The 7,126-nt window shown below is 36.8% G+C and overlaps 1 long non-coding RNA gene across 1 annotated transcript; it reads right to left on the minus strand.

The window, feature by feature from the left end:
• Nucleotides 1-1,557: 1,557 nt before the first annotated feature.
• Nucleotides 1,558-6,692, minus strand: LOC121065412. The gene is made up of 3 exons (XR_005817043.1): nt 6,611-6,692; nt 2,500-2,655; nt 1,558-1,683 (listed from the first exon to the last, which is right to left on the minus strand). It is a non-coding gene; the product is annotated as an uncharacterized LOC121065412 (long non-coding RNA).
• Between the last annotated feature and the right edge of the window lie 434 nt (nt 6,693-7,126).

Consider the following 7,126-nt stretch of genomic DNA (forward strand, 5'->3'; position numbering starts at 1 on the left):
CAATGGTTAGAGGTCTGTCAATGACTGAGTCAGAAAAAGGGAGTTGACCCTTTCCAATCTTTTTCACTCATATCTTTTGCAAAATGAGTTTGGTGAGAACAACTGAACGTGACAGCATCTTAAAAAAAAAAAAAAAGTTAAATAGATCAAAAAGTCATGAAATGATGATAGTCAGCAGATTCCAGAATAAGAGGACATTCAATAAAATTACATGTACAGCTCTCATTTCTGAAGACCGAAAGGAGTAATAGAGCTGGGACACTAATAGTAGCAGTAGTAATAACAATAGTAATAGTGATAGTAGTAAATAGTAATAATAGTAAATAGTAATAGTAGTAAATAGTAATAGTAATAAAAATAGTAATAGTCACCAGGGAATAGTTTTATGAGCTTAATGCCATCTTCTAAAATAGCTCTGAGTATCAAATACGTGACAGTGGAATCTGACAGTGAAATACACAGGAGAAAAAAAAATACTTTAGATATTAAAATTTTACTATTAGAGTATTCTGACAAAATTTTGCTCTTCAGCCACTGGAAATCAGTTGAATCTAAAGCATGTTTGCTTCATTATGACTTTCTTTAAATATGCCCCAGTACTTAGCAGAAGGAAATCAAGTGTCTATAACACCTTTCAATAACCTAGGTACCAGGTTAAGGCTTTCACTTACACTGGCAGAGAAACAGAGAGAGAAGGGAGGTGTGGGGCAGGCTTTAGACAATTTGTGCTTTCAAAATAGCTGATTCAAATGTTAGACAGAACATATATTAGTTTGAGTTTAGTAAAAAATGTTTTAATTGCTTAAATGCTTAGAAAGTGTAATGTATACATAATAATACACTTAAAAGTGTATTATTTTTGCATGATTTCTTTTAAATTTTACATTGAAAAATTGAGAAAAGAGCATCTTCTGTATTGGAGAACTACTCAAAAATTGTCTCAGGTAAAACTAATTGTATAAGTAAAAGTATCATTTAATTAAAAAGTAATCTGTTATTTGGTCAAGAATCTGATCTAATACCACTTTTCATTTGTTCTCCAGGAGCATACCAATTAATTGCTTATATAGAGATTCCACATTCCCAAGCCTTTAAATTCCCATACTGACTTTACTGCTGCCTGCTTCTTGACTGTGAGTGTGTATGCTAGCATCTCCCTTCATTTGGGTGAATTTCTTTTTGAGTTCCCAAGAGGCACAAAAGATACTTGGATCTGTATTTACAATCTGTGTCCACCAGTTTACATTTACAGTACATAAAGAGCTTAACTGAGTCTTCCTTCTCCACACCCCCTTGCCTTCATGTCAATAACTCCATGTTCCAAGCTCTCTTTGTCTCTCAAATCTCAGTGACTACGCCTGGTTGACCTTGATCTTTTAGTCTCTCCAAGTCATTTTGCGTTTTGTTGTTCACGGATTTTGCACTGTCAGGAATTCTCCCACCTTCCTGGCCTTTTATTTTTCCAGACCATTGAAACAGAAAATGAACAAAAGTTAATTGCCATGCCTGTCTGCATGGTGCTGTGACTCCAGGTTGGGACCCACCTTGTTATCTCCAAGGCAGCAGAGCTTTGAGAGTCACCAGCCTCTGACTTTGCCCAGGAGGATCTCTATGTATGCTTCCACATTACCACATCAAACAGTGCCAAGGAACAGTTCAGTCACTGAAATTTGACAATCCACACTGTGAAATAGTCAAACAATAATCAATTAATTAATGTTGAGAGAGACCCCCGAGGTCATCTTTTCCAACTTCCACTCGATTCACAGGTGTTTTTTCATCCTGAGATAATGAACATTTTCTCAAACTGTTCCTGTATATGACTTGCAGACCAGAAACTGCTTCCAATAATACGTTTGCATGCATTCAGCCTGCTTTGAAGGTTAAGGGAATTTAACAGTGTAAACATAGGCTCTTCCATGGCAGCTGAGCTCAGGGCTGGGAGTTTGCATCAGGTACGCTTGATTCATTAGTATGAGAGCAACCTCTCAACTCTATCAACACCGAGTATTTACCATCTGCTAACACACTGGTTATGGTCTATGCTTGCCTTGCAGTACTATGCCACCAGTCATCTCCTTTAATCTTCTACATTGTTCAAAGAGGGAATTTGCTCATGTTCACAGAGGAACTTCTATGAAACACTGTGATCATGTCTGAATTAAAAATAAAACTTTCTGATGTAGGAATAAGCTATCTGATATATTGTCTTTCTCACAAGGAAAAAAGAAAGTAGACAGAATTGCATCTTAGTGCCCACAACAGTGCATCTTGCTCCCGTGCTGGTGTTAAACTGATTGCCACGTTAGGCATTGGGAGGGAATTTCTCTCTTCCCCAGTGAGAGCTGGCATGGACTGTCAGGGTTTTTCTTGTTGTCCTCCCCAGTGCTGGCTGTGGTCATTTGGATTGCTTTAAACCCTGGTTGACATGAGCTAGTCTTTTTTTCTGATCCATCTAAACAGCATCAGTCTTTAAGACACAGGTAATATTTAACCTACCTTTAGGTGGTTGAGAAATTATTGTATCTAAACATGCAAAGCTGACAGGCAAACCACATCATGGCCTGGGTTCTGTATGCCGGTTGCTTGTCTGCATAATCCCAGGTCTGTCTATCCTTCTTCTGTTCCCCAGACCTGCTCACTCTCTGGCATTACCTGCAGAAATTAAATTATAAACTATTAACTTAACTGCTACATCTTTCCTTACTCGGAGAAGTTCTATACTTCTACATAACCCTTTGTATGTATTTTTTTATAGCAAAGATCCTAACTTTTACTTGTTGAAAATAAACACAATTTCTTGTGGTAATTTTTTGAATATTTTTCCTCTATTTTTCCAAGGAAAATATTTCTTTTTCTGTAGTGGAAGGGTTTTTGTTAATGCATTTTTCCTTGAGAATGCTTTTGGAGATGAAATGGCATTTGACATGAAGAATATTTTCAACTAGAAAAATTTTGAATATATACACTTACTAAAAACAAACAAACAAACAAACAAAAAACCTGAAAACAGAAATGAAGAGTGAGATTTCAGTGGAAACCTGCATCTCCTTAGTTTACTCTGCCAAAATTCAAGATCTGAACAACTCCAAGCCTTCAGGGATCCTTATGGGGTCATGATCCTTCTGGGTTCCTTCCAACTCAGAATATTCTATGATTTCATGTTTCTGCTATTGGGAGAAGAAATTCAGCACTTTATTTCATGAAGCAAACTGACACATCTCTCCCTGGAGGGTTGATCTTTTGATATTTCTGCTATTAACTATTGCCACTACAAAAAGTGAATATTAGAATTTTTTATACTGGTTATCATTGTGATTTCTAGAAACAGTTCTAGGTAGTAAAATATACCAGCACAATGCCAGGTTGCTTACAGCATTGCTTAGTGTAGTACCACATAGAAATGCCCAACTGGCTTTCAATTAGTCCACACAAGAGCAAAACAGATAAGGCAGAATTATGTGCTAACATGGCTTCCCTGCCGTGAACAGAGAGACTCTTTTAGTCTGAGTTTGGGTATCACTGCATGAAATTGCATAATACAGTGTGCGGATATACCCTAGGAGTTTCACTGGCCTAGTTAGGGTGGTACAGATACCAGCAGAGTTATGCAACCAAACTGGGAGCACAGGCAGCTCCCGCCACTCCCTTCCTCCCAGAACATGCAGATGTTCCTCTTAGCCATAACCAGCCCTCCTTGAAGGATGTGAACCAAAATAAGATGCAGGAGGGCCAACGAAGCACCTCTGTGCTGATCTCGCAGGGAAGACACAAGTCTTTTCCAGATTTCCAGGTTCAACATGAGGGGTGTGGCTCCAGCCTGGGTCTCCCTGTTACTCAGTGTTTTTCATCAACACCAACCCTTGAGTTGTTCTGTGCGGCAATTTTCTTTTTCTGAAAACATATACTTTTTTGGTTAAATGACATCTTCTTTGTGACTTTGCCCTCACAGTATTCCCTCCAACAAAACATTTAAAATGCTGGTCATAATAAATTTATCCCATCTACTCTAATTAAAATTAATATATGGCTGAATATGTCAATGTATTTTTCCTTTTTTACTGCAGTCAAGCAATTACTATGACATTGACAATGGTTACTGATTTCTAAACAGCTTGTCCTTGAGATTACTTCAAAAATCCATTTCTGTGATTTGTATTCATCTTAAATAACCTGAAAACTGTCAACCACAATGATTAAATCTTTTACTAAGTGTTTCTTTCCTTCTGTTAAAAAAGTTGGTTTTTAATTAATGTTTGTCTTTTGCAGTGCTGAGTATTTTCATGTTGTCATTTACTAATGACTGTTTTTATTTATTTAAAATGTTTACATTCTTTTCCCTGTCTGCTTTAGTACTCTTGTTTTTGGCATTTTAAGTAGCTGATTACAAGTGTGGTAGAACTTTTTAGAGTTATTGTCTTATAAAATAATTGTTTACCTGGATAATTTTTGCCTGCCTTGATTTTTAGCATGCGAAAACATGCAAACTTTGAACTGAATGCATCAATACATAGCAAAAGAACAGGTGCTGTTTGCTACTTTGATCTGAAAAGCAGACTATTGAATCAAGTCTTCAGGATGTTCCCTACGCTTTGGCCATACCTTATCCCAGCAAAGCAGTGGACATTTTTTAATGAAGTGAATGGATTTTTTTTCTATTAAGTCACAGCAGAATGTATAAAATACATAGAGCACACAGAGCATTTATACAACAAATGTACAGCATGTATAGAACGCTTTAATATATAGAAAATACTCATCTTATGATATACAAGCTACACTCAAACTAGGAGACACAGCTTTTTTAGAGCTGGACCATCCTGCAGTAAACAACGAAAGACGCTATCGAGTGATAAGTTTATATTAAAAAATATATATACAAAAAATAACAAAAAAACTTCAATAAAAGAACAGTTCTGTGAGAGAGCACTGGGCCATAAATCTCCTCCTCCAGAGACAAATACCATATCACACCAGATGACCTATAAAATTTCCTGGGCTTTGCTGTACCTGCTGGTACATTCCTGCTTGGACTTTCTCGCAGGATAATTGATAACTTGGACTTCTGACAGTCAGCTGGATGGATGTGCCTATTCAGACACGCCTAGGAAGATAAAGTCATGAAAAAGCTTTGGGATCTGGTACAAGTCTCACATATGTATCCAACATAGACAAATAGAGAGATAATTTAAGGCTGACTTGAACATCCTTTTCTTACTCTTGATCTACGAGCATCTCAGGCATCTTACTCTAATTACAAGGCATTTAGTTACCTCTTTTAGTTAGGCCATGAGTATTTAACACATTACCTATCCTAGAATCTATATCCTACCTATCCAAGGAGCTATATCTTAAAGTGTCATTCAATGAGGTTTCAGTTATTCCTTCTGTCCTTTCTCTTCTGAGCTTTGTTCATCTATCAAATTGAAGCCTTTTGTTTGCTTTAAGTCGCCCATGAGTCCAGCTGAGTCCAATAGCACTTGAGACTGAAAAAATAGATTTATAGCACAGTGCAGGTCTCTTATCCCCTAAAACTGCAGGAAAGAAAAAAAAAAAGAAAGAAAAAAAAAAGGTTAATTGCTCTGTTAGGTGGCTGAAGACAGATATGAATTTCTGTGCGTGTAGTCTGCATGTACACAGCTGGGCTTGGGCAGTCTGCAGTACACCTAAACACCTTATTGCCCCCCCCCCCCCCCCCAAATGTCCAAGCCACACCACTGATCCTTTTAGCCAATTTACTAGCTTTCTTCCCATGAAAAACAAGGCAGAGAGGATGAAAGGATGTGTGCCAAGTTATTAGGCCAACAGTAACCTATTGGCAGCTAGAAGTCACATCCATTTTAAGAGCCAGTTAAGCCAGTTCTAGAAATTCAGAGCTTATTCTTTCTACCCTTACATCCTTCTTGGAACAATTACTTTATGTGATTCTGCTCTGTAATCACACATTTATCTTTTTGTAGATTACCTGATTCAAATTCTGGATCTTTGGGACAATGGGTTAATAGTTTGTAAACTGCTGTCTCAGTAGTTTTCTCTTTCAGAGGGATGTCTGTATGTTCTTTCAATTCTGGTGTGTAAAGATCAAGAATAAACCATCTACCTACATGTTATGAAGCAATAGAAGATGAAAGTTAAGTTTTCAAAGCATCCAAGTGGCCAGGTCTTAAAAAAAAATGCTGAGAAAATTTATCTACAAACTGAGAATTTTTATCCACACATATTCATTAATACGTACACTCGATTGCACGACTTTGCTCTTCACAGAGTCTTCTCCCACCTGGGATATGTTGCTAGCTGAAATTATTTTGTAAGTTATACTTAAAGCTAAGCACAGGAGAGAAACAGTGAGAGATGAGGAAAAAGCAAGGGTGGATTTCTATTTTCATTCAGCCAATCGGCTTTTTAAGAAAATATTTCTTTAATACGTGACAAACATACAGTTTGTTAGTTTTCCCCACAGATTACTCAGAGCACATGAGCTTTAATCTGATTTGACAGCCTTGTGATATTTTCTGCCATTCTTGTTCTTAGCAAAGTGCTCTAAAAATGCATCCATAATTTATTTATGGGACCTTCTTTAACCCTTAAATAACTACAATGTACACCATACCTTTCATCCTTGAACTGTCAGTGCTGATTGCAGAAAGTGCCATCAGACATCTCTGAGGTTAAATGGATGAGCATTACTTTTTCTTTCTAAAAAGATAAATAGCAAAGAAGCCACTGTACTGTTGTCAGAATGCTGAAGAAGAAATACCAAACCCTCTTAACACATTACATCTCCATAGCAAAATTCACTAGCACCATGAAGACATACAGCAATTAATAATTTTGTGAGATACTTTAATTTCAACAAAGGAAATTCCCAGCTGATTTATTTTTATCTGTAGCATGAACTATTTTTTCCACTAAAAACATACTGAACTCGTTTTAACATGAATATACCATTACAAATCCTATACAGAAAGCTCTTCATAATAGGCATGCTTCATGTTTCTTGTAAAGCTCTTAACTTCTCTTGTAATATACGCCTCTCACTGTATTTGGATTTGTTGCAATTATTTAATATCAAATAAATCTTCTGTTTCTGTGATACCAGAAGTGACTATTTGGTGGAAGTAGACTA

Source organism: Cygnus olor, chromosome 2 (assembly GCF_009769625.2).
Source record: "Cygnus olor isolate bCygOlo1 chromosome 2, bCygOlo1.pri.v2, whole genome shotgun sequence".
NCBI lineage: Eukaryota > Metazoa > Chordata > Aves > Anseriformes > Anatidae > Cygnus > Cygnus olor.